This window comes from Odocoileus virginianus, chromosome 12 (assembly GCF_023699985.2).
Source record: "Odocoileus virginianus isolate 20LAN1187 ecotype Illinois chromosome 12, Ovbor_1.2, whole genome shotgun sequence".
NCBI lineage: Eukaryota > Metazoa > Chordata > Mammalia > Artiodactyla > Cervidae > Odocoileus > Odocoileus virginianus.
Genome location: NC_069685.1, coordinates 48,247,812 through 48,266,015, shown reverse-complemented (window position 1 = coordinate 48,266,015; position 18,204 = coordinate 48,247,812). Strand labels below are relative to the sequence as shown.

General features: G+C 45.6%; 2 protein-coding genes across 8 annotated transcripts in view; both read left to right on the top strand.

Moving 5' to 3' along the window:
- RFLNA (refilin A) overlaps nucleotides 1–18,204 on the top strand; it is a 270,973-nt gene that overhangs the window by 11,485 nt on the left and 241,284 nt on the right. For 5 of the 6 annotated variants that reach the window (XM_070475129.1, XM_070475128.1, XM_070475127.1 and 2 more), the window contains exon 1: nucleotides 3,694–3,778. The exons of the other annotated variant lie outside the window; for it this stretch is intronic. The gene's annotated coding sequence lies outside the window, so the exon portion shown is untranslated. Of the gene's footprint in view, nucleotides 1–3,693; nucleotides 3,779–18,204 lie in introns of those variants that run through there. 6 annotated transcript variants of the gene reach the window in all.
- Nucleotides 1–18,204, top strand: part of ZNF664 (zinc finger protein 664) — a 33,591-nt gene that overhangs the window by 11,486 nt on the left and 3,901 nt on the right. Inside the window, exons 1-2 of one of the 2 annotated variants that reach the window (XM_020901350.2) lie at nucleotides 3,691–3,778; nucleotides 18,082–18,144. The gene's annotated coding sequence lies outside the window, so the exon portion shown is untranslated. Of the gene's footprint in view, nucleotides 1–3,690; nucleotides 3,779–18,081; nucleotides 18,145–18,204 lie in introns of those variants that run through there. The other variant, XM_020901351.2, reaches the window with a different exon arrangement.

Genomic DNA, 18,204 nt, shown 5'->3' with positions numbered 1-18,204 from the left:
CTGTTCTCTCACAACATCCCACCCTCGCTTTCTCCCCCGGAAGACCCAGAGGGATCGGGTGGAGAGGGAGGTGGGAGGGGGGATCGGGATGGGGAATACATGTAAATCCATGGCTGATTCATGTCAATGTATGGCAAAAACCACTACAATATTGTAAAGTAATTAGCCTCCAACAAATAAAAATAAATGGAGAAAAAAAAAAGCCAGAAGAAAGAAAAAAAAAAAAGAAGAGGCCAAGGCCTGAGGAGAGGTGAGAAAGTGTAGGGAACTGGGGATCGAGGAGATGCGTGTAAATTAGAGTCAGAGTGCGACGTGAACGAGGGCCTGAGCTCTGAAGGGGAGGGGAACAGTTTTGTTTTGTTTTGTTTGGCTGCCCTTCGTGGTTTCTGGGATCTTAGTTCCCCAACTAGGGATGGAACCTGGGCCCTCGGCAGTGAAAGTACAGAGTCCTAACCACTGGACTGCCGGGGAGTTCCTAGGGAACAGTTCTGCAGTGGAGGCATTGTGGGGGTGGGATGTAGTGGGGCAGTGGGTGTGTTGGGGCAGGACCAGGAGGTGTAGAGTGTGCGGGGAGGCCGGCAGAGACAATGGGGAGGCAGAAGTGGTCACAGACCACAGTGGAACAGACGGAGAGCTTGTCTGTGCTCACCCAGTAAGGGTCCGAATAAGCAGTAACTACAGAAAGAGAATTATATTTGCCTTTGTGCTTTTCAGGTGTAAAATTTAAATCTTGTGTAACTTCTGTGCTCCCTTCTGTTTTTCTCAGAGTGAAAGCATTAGTTGCTTAGTCGTGTCCTGATTCTTCGCAACCCCATGGACTGTAGCCCTCCAGGCTCCTCTGTCCATGGGGTTTTCCAGGCAAGAATACTGGAGTGTGTTGCCATTTCCTTCTCCAGGGGATCTTCCCAAGCGGGATCGAACCTGGTTCTCCTGCATTGCAGGCAGATTTTTTTTTTTTTTTTTTAAACTGTCTGAGCCACCAGGGAAGCCCAGTGCGAGGGAGAATCTGGCCAAATGGAAGAGAATGTTCGGATCTGTTCACTGACGTTTGAGGGGACTCTTGCACAAGAAGAGAGTACCTGTGATCAATTTTTGATTTATTATTCTGACAGATGGCCTTTAAATGTACATGATCATTTGCAACCTGAATAACATTATTTCCCTTCTTTTTGGTAAAACTCATAGGACAGCTACTAGAAGTTGTTTGGTTTCCTTTTTGTAAAATATTTCATTAAGAAAAAATAATAGACTCCTAACTCAGGAGTGCTAAAATTACAGTCTGTTTAAACTTGGAAGGTGAGGGTTGATTTCTGACTTCAGACTGCTCAGTTTTGAATAGTAAGGCATAATATTTAACATATAAGCTTCTATAAAGGGTAGGGTGGGCAGGCTCCAGCTTACACCCAAACATGTTTGGTTCCACAGGACTGGTTTGCAGGCCTCTGAAGGCCTCAGCACTTTTGTCTTTGGCAACCTTTAGCATGTCACATGTCAAACAAAAACATGTTACCCATGTCCCATGCAAAAGTAGCTTATATAGAACTGAGAGTTAAGCTTCATTTGACTAGTTATAGGCATTAAAAATTTATTAACTTTGATTTTACTACATCCTTTTCATATTTTACATCCAATAACTATTTTTTCAGGTCTCAAAATATTTTCATGGGCCATTAAGATGCTCATAAGCTTTGGGGCCTATACTGAAGGTTCATAGAGAATGAGACACCCCTCTTCTGCTGAGATGTTGAGGCACGTCTGGCTGGGGTGGACTTGCCAGAAATCTGTTTGTTGGAGGCACTGAGCTACCTCCTGGGAAAACTCCATTCTCAAGGGAGCTGAAGTAACTGCTTTAGTTAGTGCTTTTTTTTTGTTGTTGTTGCAAAGAGCAGAGATCCATTCCATTTTAGGAAACGGGATATGACATTAAGGATGCGCCTGGACCAGGAAGCTGTTGTTCTCTAAGGCAGCTCGGAGGAGCAGTCTTTCCCATCGACAGTAGGGTCTCAGGGCTGCTCTCTTTCCTCTGTGTCTTTTTCCTCTTGCTGCCATCTGGCTTATCCTTTTCCCTTATCCCGTCAGTCTTTTTTCTACCTCACTTAGAGTTTCTCTACCCTCATGACTTCGGTTTGCTGTGGTTGCACATGGCCACTCCAGCTCCTTTGTATATCCTAACCTTTCAGCTTCATCTCTCATGGCTCATTACCTGGTTCTCAGTATTGTTTAGATTCCTGAGGGAGAGATTGGGAATGTGACTTTGTTGCAGCTTTTACTTGTAGTCCAGGCCACAGCAGATGCTCCGTTAAGCTCGTGGGTCAGGTGTCTCCACCTGCTCTCAGAAGCTGTGGTGACGTGAGATGGAGCAGTCATGTGGTCCATGGCAGCTGGACCTACCCTTAAAGCTGAGGCAGTTGCTGTTAGTAGGATTTGCAGGCCAGCAGGCACCATGATTGGCATGTATAGTTCAGCAAGGAAGAGAAAACCTGGCCCTCTGTCAAAATCATTTGAAGTCTCTATCCTTTAGAGTATATTCTATTAACAACCTTCATTCCAAGGCAACGCTTTGTTCTTGTAGAGAAACTGAAATCCCTAAATATATTGAAAGCATTTTCGATTTCCCCTTTCTCCCCATTTTATTCAGTCTCAGATATTGCAGGGTCACTCAGGGCTACCTGTAGGATTCCATTTCTGTATTAGTGATTGCTGCTGAAATGATAGAGCTGCTTCAGATGGCTGTGAGCAGAGTTGGATAGCTCGAACCTTATGTCATTCACATGTTTCCTTCCTCTCAAAGTTCTGAGGAGCTATGTAGATATATAGTAACTTAGCACCAGCCCCAGAGTCTCCAAATGAAGTGTCCCATCTGAATGTTGCATGGCAGCGGTGATACCTGACTTCCTCAATATGCCATTAAACTTCCCAAGGAAAAGCAATTTCCCCAAACTTTAAAGTAGGTCTTGGAATCTACACCCAAAGTACTCTTGGCACTTCTAGAATATAGCAGAGGGGGGAGGGAGCAGATGGAATAAATAAGATAATGATAGCTAACCATGGTTCAGCCCTTAGCATTTCTATTTTAAATACTTGTCATACATTAACTTATTTAACCCTCAAACTACCTTATAATGGTCCCTTACAAGGTCAGGTGCTTTTTCTTATCTTCATTAACCCCATTCTTAACCTCTGAGGTGAAGGCTGCACAGCCAGCATGTGGTAAAACCAAGATACGAACCGACTCAACCCGCCTTCAGTCCCTACTTCTTCATTACCCTCTCACCTGGAAAATAAGTGAGAAAAACAGTATTGATCCACATACTGATTAAGACTCTCTAGGATTCCAGCCAGTCCCAGAGTCAGTTATTCGGTCTCTCATATGAACCTAGAACTCAAGTGTGGATAAATTCCTAACAAGAGGCTGTTTATGATAGTAGGATTCTTGTGTCTTGAAGTGAAGCTGTGTAGACATGCCTGGCTTTTCCTTTATAGAATTGCTCGGGTTTTCTCATCCTCTGTTTGGCCCTGCATGCCTTGAATTCGACATTTTGGTATAAGTCCTGATAGTATAAGTCCTGATTATAAGAGGGTCAGCTGGGACCCCATATTTAGAATATCCAGTTCTTTGAAAAGCCTGGTGATCCTCATTGGCCCCTGATACACACCTCCTTTTCTCTCCGCATGTTTCTGACCCCGCAGGATCCCGAGGCTGTTGTCGCCCTTCAGCCACAGTGGGCCCTGCCTCTTCCTCTGGAATGTCTTGGGGTTTTTGACTTCTGTCACTGTGGTAAGTGTTCCCCTTGTTCCACCATTTTTGTAGATGGAGAATCACTCTCAACTATTTCTGAACCAAAATGTCTTTGGTGTTCTTTCTAAGCATGTTCCCTTTGGGGCTCAATGAGGAAGCAAGTTTCCCTGACTCATGGTTTTTCTTACACTCTTGCCTGGATCTGGCTTTGACTTCTGTAGACCTTAGACACCCTTCCTTAACTCTGAAGTCAGCAGAAGCATCTTTGTCCCATCTGGGGTTCCTCTTTGTACCTCTGGAGTCTAATTTTCCAATTTCATGTGAGCCATTAGTTATTAAAGCTTTCCTTTGCCTGTTCCACTTCCCTCTGCTGTCCTGAAGGCCTCTGGATCAGAAATCTGTTTCTGGACTGATGGTCTCCTGTTGTCTTTCCCGTTGTTCCTGTCTTCATTGAGATGTCACAACTTGCTTTTGAACTGAGTTTGTTACTCTGTGTGTTCTGGTGTTTTCTTGTTTACAAAGCCTGAATATCAGCTTTCTCCTTAAATATGAGTTTCTGAAAGTCTTCTTACCTTGGGAAGGATGTTACATCAGTCTCTGTGCAGACATAATTCTGAGAGCATCACATTTCCAGCATTAGCATTTTTTCCTTCATTTTCTTTTGAACCTGTGGATTTGTGATCATTTTTAAATAATTTTTTTTCCTTCTTCAGCTCAACTCAAGAAGACAACATATATTTTACATAGGACAGATATTTGTTCCTCTTCATTTGGTCATTGTTGAAATCCAGTATGTTCCAGTTGAAACCACAGTCTGGATTGCTATGGTTCACATTCATGAGAAAACTTTATGTCCTTGCCATGCACAGCTGGACAGCAGGAGGAAGAACCCTGTCTTGGTAGCTGTTGGCCTGGGGCATGTGACTTCTTGTCTTCCTCCTGCACTGCCAGAGACTGAGTTCTCAGCTCTAGGCCCTCCCTGCCCCGACCTCGCTGCCCAGCCGCACGAGAAGCACTGACTGGGTGAGATAGAGGAGTTTCAGTGGCCTCTGTCCTAGTGGGTGTAGCTCCTGTACTGGCGAGAAGGTTAAGCCCAGGAGGAGGTGTGGTGTCTTCTCTTCTTGACTCTGCATGGCCCGGATGGGAAGGCAGGGGCTTCTCCTCACCAGCTTGCTCCCTTCCCTTTCCTCGGGTGCTGGATTGAGCGCCAGGCCCCGGCCCTGTTTGGAAAGCCTGGGCGAGTCTGCCTGGGCACGGCGGCAAAGGAGTTTTCTCTCTACTCAGTCCCTGTCTGTCTCCTTTCTTTCTTGTGCTGACTTGGGTGCCCCCAGCCAGCCTTTTTCATTGTGAGTGGTCAGACCAGAGATACAGGCCTCGGTTTATATGAATTCCTGTTCTGTCTATATTGACTTTGGTCTCAAGTTCAAGGTTTCCACTAACAGAGGGAAAAGAAGGTCTCCATGTGATGTAGCCCCACTGTGAAATGCTGCATCAGGAATGGGCTTCACAGGCCTAGCTGATGATGAAGTATTCATGTGTGTTGTATTTCCAGTTCAGTCCCATGCTCATTTCTGCCTAGAGTACGTGGGGTTGACGGGTGTTTGCTGAGACCACTGGCCACATTTGGTAGTCGTCTGCTAGCACATGTTTCTAAAATGACACTGATCCCCCCTCGGGTGTCAGTCTTCCCTGAATGTTGAAGTTCTGTGTTGTTTGTTGTAACTGTTCCTGGGCCCTTTTTGAGAGTCGGGTGGTGATGCATCTCTAGCCATGCTAATCCTGAATTCTGGCTGCCAGAGAGCGTCCAGCCTGGGTTTATGGCAACAGCTAAGCTGTGAGTCGCCTTCAAGGTTCGTGCTTCTGAGGGAGCCTGCTCCACAGATCTGTCTCCCCCAGTCACACTCATGTTGGTTTCCCAAATAAAACAAGTTACAAGTAGTGACCCAGCTGTAAACGTAGCCAGAATCTGAGATAGTTAAAGTAGGCAAATTCATAGAAACAGAGCAGAATGGAATGGGGAGTTGTTCAGCGGGCACAGTGTTTCAGTTTTACAAGATGGGAAGATTCTGGAGACGTTTCATGCTAACATGCACATACTTAACACTGCCATGGACTCTACATTGAAAAATGGTAATGATGGTATGTTTTATTATGTGTTTTTTTTTAACAATTAAAAATTAGAATCCCAAATCTGTAAACATTTTGACCTGCCAACTGCTATTGCACTCCCAATCCAAGTGTCACTCGAGACAGGCCTGATAAAAATCCACTTTTCATTTCTCTCGAAGTCCCCTGGGTCCAGGCCGTGTTTCTCTTTCCTTTCCTTATCTGGGCCCTTTCGGGTGCTGAGTATCCTCATTGTGTCCTGAGAAGGTTTTGTTTTCAGTCCCCCCCATCAGTACTGTTCCTTCTCGAGGGCTAAATGAGATTGAGGCCTCTAAGCTCCATGATGTGAGTGAGAGTGAGCCTAAGAATGACTAATGCCAGGTCTTACCATCCATTTCGTGGATGAGTGAGTTAAGGCTGCGTGAGCGACCTGTGGTCACACAGCTGTTTAGTGACGGATCAGGAATTTGAACTTAGGACCGCATGCAAGCCCAGTGTTCCACCCACCAAATTATTATGATTCCTAATGTATAGAGATGTTTACACATTTACCAGATAGATAAGATGAACTTGAGCCTTGTATGTGGTACTCAGGTGATACATCACCAAAGCAAGTCACACTCTGTCCCGTCCCGCGGGCATTTCTGTGTACAGTGTTCAAGAGCAGGAAAGAGGTGGGGGAGCTCAGAGTGTGAGGAGATGTCACTGCAGTCAGGTGTATTTTAAAATGACCCTTTGAATAGAGGGTCAAGAGGGAAAAGTGCTGGGAGACGCAGGAGACAGACGCGAGGGTATGAAAGCAACGTTGACTCTGAGCAGAGGAGGAACCCTAATTACAGGGAGAGGCACCGCTGGGGCTCGGGAAGCCTCAGCCTGTGAAATGACATTCTTGGCAAATGAATGCGTGTGTCATGCATTAATTGAAATAAGGGAAATAAGGAAACTCATATTTATTTGGCTTCAGCGAGGCTGCGGGCACCCTGATAAGTACTTTCACACTTATTATCTTCTTTAATTATCACAGCCAAGTGTTGTAGACATTATTATCCATATTTTTACAGATCAGTCTGAGATCAGCCAGGGTCACATAGCGAATGGCAGCACCAGGCCCACACCCTGCTGTGTCTCTTTGTGGGTCATTTTTGTGGGAGGACTTGGCTGGAGGGGAGCGGAGGAGTGCGTCCCTATGTCATGCTCTATCTCTGAAATCACACAGGCAGGCAGGCAGTTCTTTGCAGACTTAGAAGAAAACTTGGCATCAGTTGAGACTTCTTTCTCAGTCTCAGAAGAAAACTTGGCATCACTCACTCCATACTTGTTGCCCTTCTCCAGACCTCATTTCATAGTCTCTGAGATAATTTCTAGTTAAAGAAAAATCTGGCATGGTTTCTTTTGTCTTTTATCTTTTTTCCATTAGGAGTCATTAGGCCAAGTTACACAAAGAGCAGTCATCCCAAGGACAGAGGGAAAGCGGCTTTCTTCCCTACAGCTCAATAAAACCCAGAGCTCATGTCCTTGGCCACTGGACTTTTTTAAGGGCGAGGGCAGGGAATCTAGAACTTTTAGTGTGTAGGGCTTCGGGACGTGTGGGCAGGACTAGTGGGTGGGGACAGAGGAGCCCACGCACCTGGGGCCCCAAGTAGGAAAGGTGGGTAGGGTGGGGACAGAGTGGCCTCCCTGGGAGATCCTGGCCAAGTGACTGAAGGGCACCAGCGTCAGGGTTCTCCTCTAGTGCTCAGGACTCATGCTGGATCAGAGTCTTTTCTCACCAGCTGGAGGGAGCGGAGCAAGAGGAAGGCATCCAAAGTGTCCTGAAATCCACTGTTGTTGTTAAAGTTGAGTTGGAGGCTCCTGCTCAATCAGAACCTCCTTTGACCTATCTGAAAAGTTGAGCTCACTACCCTTGGGAAAATTGTCCTTCTAAATTACTCAGGCTACTGATGATCAGTGGTGTATTCAGGAAGTGCCGCTTGGGCGCCAGGTTGGGCGCCTGTGGGAATATAGGTGAGGGCGTGCTGCTGAGTAGATGTTGCACCAATGGCATCCAGTGGCCAGTGACTGACAGACTAGAGCCCTGCTCTGAGGTCATGGCACTCCAGTGACGGGATGCAGTGTGTAAGCACCTGCGTGGGCCCTTGGGTGGATAGAAGCCCGGCCCGCGTTCTGGGGCTGTAGAGAGATTGGACCACAGGACATTTAGGCCCAGGAGAGAGACGTGCGCTTGAATCGCTGTAAGTGAAGCTCCCCTCTCAGCTGAAGTTACCTGGAAAGACGAGGAAGCCTGCGTTCACCTGTGTGAGTGAGAGTACCATCTCAGAAGAGTGGCCTGGCAGTTGGGCCTTGGGCGGGGGGATTTGTCAGCAAGGGCAGGTGGAGACGTGTGGGGAGCAAACCAGGTGCAGGCCTCAGTGGCTTCTGTAGAGTGTTAGGGGAAGCCAGCCCCAAGGTGAGAGGTCTAGGACCTTACAAGGTGGGGCTTCCTGTGACCGTTGCCATTGAGGCGGCCCAGGGCATGTGCAGAGGGACCAGAAAGAGGAAAAGTGGCCTTGGTAGCTTAGGAGTGAGGTACTGGGAAAAGTGTGGGAAATTGGAAAGGATTTCTAGGGACATGAGCCTGCCCTGGGCAGCCAGCGTGGGTGTCTTCCAGGCTGCTGTGTCTTTCATTCGAGGACCGATGGTGACATCGAAGCAAAACAGAATGAGTGTGGCATTCACAGTCCTGATCAATGAGTGACGGGTGACTGCTCACTTAAGTTATTCTGAGGTAGATCGCTGAGCAGAGATGAGGTGGGTTGGGCCCATGGAACTTGAATATCTAGGTCGACACTACGTTGTGTGATGTGTAGTTTAGACTGGAATTTTCTGAAGGAGTAGTGGGGTCAGTGAGGAGATAGACGCCGCCTCTGCTGTCTGCCCAGATCTCTGTGGCATGCAGAGAGGGGTGGCCTTGAACTTCTTAGCCCTGTTCCTCAGCAGTATGCAGACACCAGGCATCCGAACTGCCTTTCCATTTATCTTTTGTTCCAAGACTTGTAGAAAAGGGTCAAGTAGAGGTACCTTGATGTAGTACTGTGGCCAGAGTAATGTCGGAGCTTGTTGACTTCTGGGACTTCCCGATGGCTGGGAGTTTCTAGCCATGCTGGGGACAGGTTCCATGTTTTCTCTTCATTAACAGCAGCATCTGGCATGTCCAAGGGGAACCGTGTAAGGTAATACAAAATCACAAGGCCCTTGGGCCAGAGATCAAAGTGTTACAGGAACACATCAGGGGTTGCTGCCTAATGGGATAATTTCTGAATCCTTTAAAAAGCGTCTCTCTGGGTAGAGAATTGTTTCTTGTAGTGTTCGTTTTTTCAGTCTTCTTATGGACAAAACTTGACTTTGGGGTTACTTTAGAGGAGTGTCGTTACATCTATAGTATCTTACATCCAGAATAATGATGACTGATGGTGGAAATGACTGACTGCAATTAATTGTTCATCTTACAGTTTGTTCCCATACTTTCAGCTTTAAAAAAATGTGAGCTTGAGATAGAATCTCAATCCCTTTTTGGGCTTTGGATCTTTTTACACTTCAAGAAGTATTATTAAGGACCTCAAAGGGCTTTCTATGTGGATTATAGGCATCGATACTTGCAATAGAAATGAAGACTAAAATTTTACAAAAGTATTAATTTACAAAAGCATAAATTTACAAAAGTATTTATTTAAAAGTATTAAATAATGACAACTCATTACACATTAACACAGATTGCATTTTTATGAGAATGATACATTTTCTAAAACCAGAAACATTTGGCATTTAGTAGGAAGAGTGGCATAAACACTTCTGTCCACTCCTGTGCTCAGTCTCTTGCAATATGTTGTTTTAGCTGAAGCAGGTGAAGACGTCCGGCTTCACAAAGGAACTGAAAAGGGGGTTTCAGTAGCCTTTTCAGATACTTGTGAGTTCCTTTGTGACCTGATATCACACTTGACAAGTGGTGGTTTCCTGCAGGTTATTTGCAGTATGCAGTCTGAAATCCTGGGTTAAAATTCCCGGTCTCTTCCTGCACTTTGAATAGATGTTTTACCCACGATGATGTATATTACCTGACACGTGGTCATTTGGACAACATCAGTTCACTTTTTGCAGAGCCTGAAAATGTTCATACATTTCATTATGTGTAATATCAGAAAACTCATGGTTAGTGTTGCTTTCAGTTTCATCAGGACAGTCTTCAAGTCTCAGGAAACTAGAGAGCCCATGGTGACAGACAGGAGTTTTCCCAGATCCCAGTTTTCATTTGAAAGCTCAGATTTGACAGTTGGCAATAAATGCCATCAGTTTCCTGTTATCTGAGATGTCTGCCCAGCACCCCAGTCTGCAGAGCAAGTGTGTAGTCACTCAAGTAAAAATGACGCTCTGTCAAGAGGAAGCTGGTTGAGTTTGCAGCTCAGACAGTTAGACAAGCATTCTTCCTTGAGACAGCCACTGCGCTTGGGTACGTGACCTGATATGGTTCCATTTTAACCAGGAATATGATGAATATACTTTAAAATATATGTGTGTGTATTTCATATCAATATAATGAACATGATACATTTAACATAAATGTTATAAATACAATAAAAGAGTCTAGATTTAAAGAATTATTTTTTATTGCTTCTTCAAGGATATTCTTAAGTGAAACTTTTTTTTTTTACTGTGAACCTTTGCCACTGGTGAAGAATCTTTCAACTACTGGTGCCTTTGCTACAGGGTTTTGTGTGAGGAGCCTAAGGAGTGGGCACCTTGGCCAGCCAGTGCGTTTGCATCCTCCAGCCAAATGTCAGCACAGTGAAAAAAGCAAGCAACCTTTTCATATTATCTTGAAAGTCATTTTGATCTTGTTTTGTAAGGGTTATGGAATGAATCCTCAAGAGTCTTGGTTTTTGAGAACTGCTGGTCTAGGACAGCAGCTGCAGAGAACTGAGCCTCCCAGGGTTGGGTGGTTGTTTGGGGTTCCATGCTCACGGGTTGGGTTTTTGCAAGAGACTCAGCTTGTGCACCCCCCGCCCCCGCTCTCACCTTCTGCCTCCCATGTGCTGAAGTGCGCTCCTAGGGCTGGTCATCCTGGCTGTCTCTAGACACTTGCCCTTCCCCAGGGTGAGTTTCTCCAAAAGGGTTCCTTCTTTTAGTTTCAGTTTAAAAGTAGAGTTTACTGGACATCTTCCTTGTGATGTGAAACTAGGCGGGATGCCCCTCAGTCGTGTAGCTGTGTCCCCAGGGCCCTGCTCAGCCACAGCACCACTCGCAGACCACTGGGTCCGTCACCTCCCCTGCTAGACTGTCAGCCACACAAAGGCAGAAGCCACGGCTGTGTTCATCACAGGATCTTCCAGAGGGCAGCCCACTGCCTGACAAGTACTGGGAGCTGAGTGTGGAACATGTGCCTGCGCTCTCGCACAGGCTGATCCTGCATCTGAGTTCAGTTTCCAGGACTGTTGGCATCAGGGACACCTTTCTTCTGGGCCTGCTTCTGGGTGGGCTGGATTATCATTTAGATATCAAACACTCAACAGCATGGCATGAACCAACACGTGTTAGGGCAACTGGGAACACTGGGATCTTTCTATAAAACACTTCCTAGTAATTAAGAGACTGGGAATTGATTGGGATTCTTTCACCCTGATTAGTCTGGGGCATCCTCATCTGAGCTACAGTGCTTTGATCATCTGAGAACCTTCTCCAGGCCCCGGGACACAATTGCCTGCTCTGCACATGGGGAGGAGATGAGTCACGTGGCCGGTGCAGCCCACTGCCATTGGTAGTAGGAGCTTTGGTTGATGCTGGAGGCATCGGGATGTCTTTCTTTCAATTCTTTTTTTATCCATTTTTATCTTTCTCAGGAAGGGTGCCCTTGTCCCTCTGAATGTCAGAACCATAAGCCACATGTTCTGATAGGTCTGGTTCTGGATAGGGAGTTAGTTTGATTTCTGTTGATGTAGCTTTGACTGGGGTATTAGAGTCGGCTACTGTAGAGTGGAATTATCTATACTTCATGCACCATCGGAACCACAGCACTGTAGACAGACCTGCAACACAGCGCACCACAGCAGCCGGCTTGACGCGGCGTCTGAGGGCAAGGTTTCTGTCTGCCAACTCCTTGACAGGTGTGCATGGCTTTCTCTCCTGCTGAATCGTGGGGTTGATCTTGATTTCACAGCCAGCCTGTGCTGAGTGTGTCTAGGTCCAAGTCAGCATTCTGAAGCATCCACTCGTCTCCTTTTCCAGCCTGTGCCTCTCTGTTGGGGAGCTGGCTGTCCTCTGAGCACGGCCGCGCTGGTGCCTCCTGCTGGCCCAGTACCGGGCCCTGTGGGGTGCTGACTCTCAGTGTCCCACTCATTCCCTCTCGTCTCCAGCCCCTGCCTTGTGGAGGCTGGGTCCTTCTGTCCTGTAACCACTGGACCGTTTTAACAAGAAATCCATGAAAAACGAGTTTGCTGTTTTCTCCTATGTAGAATCGTATTTTGGGGACAGCTGTGTAAAAGACAGTAATATATGAAAGGCACACACAGAAGTATGTTTAAATAATCTTGTTTCAAAGTCCACATCCAGTCTTCCCTCCCCAGCACAGCCTCATGAGCTTCTTCTCAGGGCAGAGGGACTATTACCTTTGAGTTCGTCAACAAATTCAGGCTGAAATTTGGAGAGAAAAGCAGTGTCCCCACTCTGTACCTGCCTCTTAACCTTTGCCCCTTGCAGGTAGGATCAGAGTGGGCTCCTCTACCACCCTGGAGCCCACTAACCATTGTCAGCAAAACTCCAAGAGAGATGAGCAGACGCTGTGCCTCCTCCCCCAGCCCAGGCCCGATTCCATAGGAAACAAGCGTGCTGCCTGCAAGGAAGGTCAGGGTCACTGCAATAGATGCCAGGCCTCACCCCACAGTCCAGCAGCAGTGCTGCCTTCTGGTCACAGCACCGGTTGAACTGTGTCTAGACTTGGGAGCATGTGGCCCGATCAGCCCTCCAAGGGCAACAGCCCCGTCCTCCTGGCCCGTTAATCCTGCATCTCCGTCTCCAAGTGACCCTTATCCTGTGCCAGGGCCCAGACCTTTTGTTCTTTCAGGATGTAGTTTCTTTGTATTTAGGGCTTACTTGTTTTTTAACTTCCTTGTGTTTCAGCCACGGTTGTTTATTCACCTAGATCCCTTACTTTTAAGTGACCTGGAGGACAGGTATTGATGAGGTGGTGTTGGTGTCACAAGGTTGACATGAGGCAAATCTCCTGATGGACAGACCGCAGGGAGGGAAGAAACTCCTTTTCATGAAAGGTGGGGTTCAGGGCAGTTGGGCTACTTAAAACCCTTTTCCTCTCAGTTCTTTGCCAGCCTGCACCTTTCTTATTTGAAAGGTCTTCTCACATGCAGGTTGAAGGCACGGACTTGCTGATGGTGCCCCAAGGTCTTGTGGAGAGACGGGACATGGCCTGTGGTGGTGCCTGACGTCCTCAGGTGCAAGCCCCCCTTCCTCCTCCAGTCTACCAGGTGGCCCCCAGTCATACACACTGTCCCCGTGAAAGCCCTTAATGGGACACTGGATAGGAAACATCCAGTTTCAAGGGAGAGATTCTTGGGAGCATCGTGCCCTTGCGGTGTGTAGAGTTCTGTGATTCCTCCCTGCTCTCTTGGTCTGCTGTTTCCTTTGTCTGTGAAGAAGCAGTGAGACAGGTGCTGTTTTAGGAAAGGCTGCAGTGGGGATCCTTGGTGCCTGTTTGTCCTTCTCTTGTTGGTCACATGGCAAGTCTGCTGGATGTTCTTTGCCTGGCCTTTTACCTGCAGAATATGGCTTGCGCTCAGTGCGTTGAGACTTACAGCTGTGCCCAGGTCTTTTACCTGGAAGGCACAGCAGTACCTGACTTCCCCGTCCAGAGGCGCTCTGGTGGAAGGTCGTGCACGATGACTGCAGGAGTTTCACGTCGCCAGCAGAGCCAGTCTCTCTGAGGCCTGTCTGGATCGATGCCCTGACCTTGGCCGCTGCCTCTCCAAGGGAGGGCACCAGGGGAACCACATGGCTCTCGGTTGAAGAGCTGGTGAGGGAAGGAGGAGCCTAGTGCAGCACGGCTCGCCGTGTCCCTAGCTCATCCCCAGCAGCCTCCCTCCACTCCCCAGAGATGTCTGCAGTGCGCACACACTCGTGTGCTCAGGATGGACTGCCGAGGTCACAGCCGTTGGAGGGTTGCATCTGCTTAGTTCACGTGCACCTCTGTGCAGTGTTCAGGTTCGTGGGTCAGTTTGTCCTTGCAGGAGAAGCAGGAAAAGAATGTTTCCCAGTATTAGCCAGTTTTCTTATCATGAAAAATGACAGACATACACAAAGGAAGAGATCAATTGTCTTATTCATTATTTATCCATCACCTAGATTCAACAGTTACAGCAGTCCTCCCTCATTTGCTTTGTCTGTTGTTTTTATTTAGCCCAAGCATTTTAAGACACATCTCAGACATCATTTTATTGTTACAGGCCTCAGTATCCATCTCTAAAAATACAAGCATTGGTTTACACAACTGCAAAGGCATCATCACACCTCATACAGTGAGCCCAGTTCCTTGTGTAATCTGATATCTAGTCCCTAACGGGCATCTCCCCAGTTGTCCTGTTTTAGCAGCTGGCTTATTTGAACCAAATTCCTAAGAAGGTAGATCCTCAAGTTACATTTGATTGTTATATCTCAGGTATCTTTAATCTAGAGCAGCCCCCACCCCCAACTTTTTTTTCTTTTTCTTTTTTCTTTTGGCCATGGCGTGTAGCATGTGGGATCTTAGTTCCCTGATCAGGGGTCAGACCCAAGCCCCCTGCATTGGAAGTGCAGAGTCTTAACCACTGGACCATCAGGGAAGTCCACCCCCCGCCCCCACCTTTTCCATACATACCATTTACTTGTTGCAGAAATGGGCAGTTGTCCTGTGGACTGGCTCACATTTTGATATTTTTCTGTTTGTGTCCTGGTAGTTCCCTAGCCCTCCTAGTTCCCTCAGATAAAGAACGAGTCCAGGAGATGTGTTTGGCAAGAATGTTTCAGGTGAAGCTGTGTGGTTCCTGTGGCATCAGACCAGGAGGTAGGGGGTATATTTGCTCCTTTTGGAGTATGCTGACATCAATCAGGGGGTCAGGGGTTGATAGCCAGATCCTCAAAAGTGTAAGAAGTTCTTGATCAGCCTTTCATCTGATGTTTTTACATTTCTTGCCATGGTCTGAATCATGCATTTCGTTATAGCTGCACACTTACTAGCTGGCTTGTTGCATTCTCTTGAAAGATAGTTCATAGAGGAAGAGTTCTTCATTCTTTCCTTTTAATTGCCAAGTTTCAAAAAAGGTAAAAGTTGGTATTCTGTAACTTTCAGTTTAGTCTAGTGCCTTGAGTCTGTCTCTCTGTCTGTCTGTACCTCTCTTTCTTTCTCAGTGCCTCCCCACCCCTTGTTGTCACTGTGAATTCAGGGGTTTTGTATATTTAGTGTGTTTCAATGGGTCACATTCATCATTCCTTCTGACCCTCAGTTGTCCCAGTTTTGGCCAATGGGAGCCTATTCGTAAGTTGGCATCTGTGTTCTTTGGCATGACTCCTTGCATTCTGGCATAACAAGGTGTCCCAAGGCTCACTGTGTAAAGTGCTGCTCTGGCCTTGAGACCAGCCACTCTGCAAAGATCCCTGTGCCATTTGGTGGAGAAGGTTCCATAAGAGAAGGGACCACTGCTGATATTTCTAAATCAAATTTTACATTATAAGAATTTTTTCCTTAATTTTGATTTTATGCCAGTATCTCACTTCTTTCACTTCGAATCTTGGTTCTTAACAACATTACCATAGTGAGTTATTTGCATTATCTTACTTTATGAAAATACATTGGTTATAAATCAGTTAAACCATGAAAGAAATTTAACTTCTTTGCAGCTTTATTTATCAACAGAATTTCCTTCTAAGAATGGACACTCAGTCTCTTGTACTTAAAAGTTTTTTGTGGATAACAGGAAAATTAAGGTTCATTTTCTTCATTTTGTTTTAAAATTTTAGGAATTGCTTTTTTTGTTTATTTAATTTTGCTTTTGAATATATAAACATATGTTTCCAAAGCCAAAACAACTTAATGTCACATTCAGAGAAATTTTACTTCATCCTTTTCTTCTTCCTCCTGTTTAAAAATTCATTTTGTAGTAAACAAAAATAGACTTTCAGACATAGAAAGCAAACTTAACTGTTATCAAAGAGGACAATAGGAGTGGGGGAGATAAAATAGGCATTTGGAATTAACATATGCACACTACTATATATAAAATAGAAAGCAACAAGGACCTACTGTATAGCACAAGGAACTATATTCGATATCTTGCAATATCCATAATCCCAAAAGGAGTATTTATCTAAATGTATAACAGAATCACTTGTTGTACAGCTGAAGCTAACAGAACATTGTAAATTATACTTTAAAAAAAATTCATTTCATATTATCCTTCTCCATGTTTACTTTTGTACATCATGTAAAGATGTATGTAAATAATTCACATTCCCCTCCTTTTTTGCATAAAAGATAGAAGGTTGGATATACTATTCTATGCCTTGTTTTTTTTTTTTTAGACAGTATTACCTGGGATTGGAGAAGGAAATGGCAACCCACATTCCAGTATTCTTGCCTGTAGAATCCCATGGACAGAGGAGCCTGGCAGGCTACAGTCCATGGGGTCGCAAGAGTCGGACACGACTTAGCGACTAAACCACCACCACCAGCACCTGGGCTTACTCGTGTCAGTACATCGTGCTCGTCCGCATTCCCTTTTTTGATGGCTGAGCAATAGTTCACTGTAAGGAAGCCCCATAGTTGATTCAGCCCCTCCCCAGTGGGTGGGCCCTGGGCTGCCTGTAGTTTTGCTGTGACAGGTGCCGCATCAGTGAATAAACTGGTCATCTCCTATTTTGCCAGTATATCTTGGGATAGATCTCTAGAAATGTGATTACTAGATCAGAGGATAGATGCATATATAATTTTTCAGACACTGATTATATTTTGCTGAAACCTTGGTTGTTTAGATGAATTGAATTATCCTGACACTTCCATCTGGAAACAGTACTGTTTATTTTGCAATCTTTTTTTTTTTATCCATGTTCCTCAGCATGTAGGATCTTCGTTCCCTGACCAGGGATTGAACCTGTGTCCTCTGCATTGGAAGCTCAGAATCTTAACTGCTGGATCACTGGGGAGGTCCCCTTATTTTGTGATTTTAATGTTAAAGAAACCTCCTCAAGCCCTCGTGTATCCTGTCTTGGTATTGAGCATATTATTGAGAATGTCATTCTAAGATCTGTTTATTTCATTAAGCAACTGAAGTATCACTTGCTGAGCATAATACAGGACATAAAAATGTAGCTAAGGCATCCTAAACCTCAAAAGATTTCAGACTGAGTACTTGGGGATTTTCTTCTGGGTCTGTTTGGTGTATATTTTGTCCCATGTTGATTATCAAAAGTCTGGTAATAAGGCAGTGGAAATATACCTTTATCTGCTGTACCAGAATGAAGCAGGACATGTCTACAGGAGAGAGGAGGTGTTATTAAGTACCCTCTGGATGCATCCAGTAGGTATCCATTGAATACCCCTGCTTGGCCAGAATATAAGTGAGCAACGTACTAAGTTCCTCCCTCCTGGCGTTTACTTTCTAGCACAGGAGACAGAACAAAAAGCAAGGAACAATTAGATAATTACAAGTTTTCTGTACTTTGAAGGAATCAAATAAGAGATTTAAATAGAGTCTTAGCCAGGAACCTTCTTGAGGAAAAGGAGAAAGAGGCAGCTGACATATCCAGCCATGTGTGAGGTTGGGGTGGGTGGGGGCAGGGCCATGCAGGACCTTGGGTTTTAGGTTAAGGATTGGGATTTTAAGAACATCAGGAGACCATTGGGACAGTTAAGTGAGGGAACGACTCTTGATGCCAACATGTCATATATTTACTTTCTCTGGATTGGAGGGCCCTTCAGTATTGTGTTTCAGCTCCAGAAGCAGCAGCATTGTTCCTTCTGAAGTTCCAAGTGGAGCGAGTTTTCCTTCTTGCTCCTTTGTGTAGACAGCTGCTTCTGATACTCACATGTAGGTCTTCTGAGGATTTCTTCTCTTTTTCAATAATAGCCCTTGGTGTTGCTCAGATAATTACAGTCAGCAGTTGTAATTGGATTATGTACTTGGGCTGTGAACGGGAGCATGATATCTACAAATTCTCTTCTTCAGACCTGCAAATTTAAGAGACACATCTCTGTGGAAGATAGAGCTCCTTCCTCAAGATCACAGAAGGTCTGTGTCACTGCTGTCTTGCTTATTGAAAATTAATTATAGAATCCATGGCAATTTGCT